This window comes from Otolemur garnettii, unplaced genomic scaffold, assembly GCF_000181295.1.
Source record: "Otolemur garnettii isolate 467f Iridium unplaced genomic scaffold, OtoGar3 scaffold00193, whole genome shotgun sequence".
Classification (NCBI taxonomy): domain Eukaryota; kingdom Metazoa; phylum Chordata; class Mammalia; order Primates; family Galagidae; genus Otolemur; species Otolemur garnettii.
The window spans coordinates 824,698-826,261 of NW_003852588.1; positions in this window are offsets into that span (position 1 = coordinate 824,698).

Consider the following 1,564-nt stretch of genomic DNA (forward strand, 5'->3'; position numbering starts at 1 on the left):
CTGTGGTCCCAGCTACTTGGGAGGCTGAGGCAGGAGACTCGCTTGAGCCCAGGAGTTGGAGGTTGCTGTGAGCTGTGATGCCACGGCACTCTGCCCAGGGGGACAGCTTGAGGCTCTGTCTTAAAAAAAAAAAAATGAATGAAAGAAGGAAATGGAGGGTGGGACCGAGGGAGGGAAGGGAAGGAAAGAAAGAAAGAGAAAAAAAGAAGAAAGAAATTAGTGGTTTTGGCTTGCGTGATGGTCTTTACCACGCTTTGGTGTCATGCCCTTCTCTAACATGGAACAACTTTAGGGAAACTCTCACGAGATCCATTATTACCATTAGTGAAGGGATGTTTTTGAATACACTGTAAACGTGAATTCCATTTTTTTTAACTTTAGTATACTGTGTGTTAATTTATTAAGCCACTTTGAATCTCTTGGGAAGTACATGAACTCTAAACACAATGAAAGGCCTTGGTGCTGCAAGAACCGCTGAGGAGCAAACTTTCCACTAGGGGGAGGTAGAGCACTGACAAGAAAAATACTGCAGGTTACACAGCTTACAAGTGGTACAATTATTTCTAAATTAGAATCCTTATTATTTCAATGTTTTCCACTATATGTAAAAGACACAGATAATTAAAAGGTATCATTTGAGGGTATGGTATAATTTGGAAGAAGATTATAAATTTAAAAAATTATGCCCTACATTTTAGTAGTAGTTTAAACAGACCCAAGAAATTCAGCTGAACTCAAGGAAATTTCCCTCAATAGAAGGCTGAAGAGTTTTAAGCATAGTGAAATGTTAGAAGTAGACAGTGTACAATAATAGTTTTAAAGAAAATTCTATTGTTTGCTTTTTTTCTAAGATGCCATTTAAGGGGAAAAAAACCCCTCTATTTTATTCACTAAATCTACTTGGTATTTGCTTCTTAAACTTTTATCATGGACCCCACATACAGATCACGACTCATGGCCATAGTATCTATCACAGGTAGCCAAGGGCTGGTGGCAGCCACAGGTCAGTTTCCACAAAGTGGCACTGTCCCCCCTAGGCTGGGAAAAGTGCCTGCAGGACACAGCACCGTCAGGTACCCTGGGAGGAACAAAGTGACTGGGTCATCTGGCAAGGACATCACAGACCTGCCAGAGCAAACTGATCTCTCCTGTTATAAGAATATAGGTAGTAATGGTTAGGGACTCTGTCTCATCAACAACAACAACAACAAACACAAGGAAATAGAATGTAGAAAAAGGACACTAACTTTGCTCCTGTTTCTTCCCTGAGCAGCTGGGGTTAGGCAGAGAGCCTGGTTGCAGAGGCCTTTGTGGGGTGCCCAGGAGCAACAGGTAAGAGAGAGGAATTGATGAGGAAAGGGCAATACTCTCCCGGCCTTTCAGGTAGGGACTGTAGGAGGCCAGCTGTGGCTCCCAGGGCTCCCGGGACCCCCTCAACTGAAGGGCCAGGGCTTCCGAGGCAACAGGTTCCCCTTGTGAGGGGGAGAGGGCCTTTGGTTGGTTCTGTTTTGCTTTGGTAACTTTTATCACAGTAGAACATACATAAAGCAAAGAATACAGATCG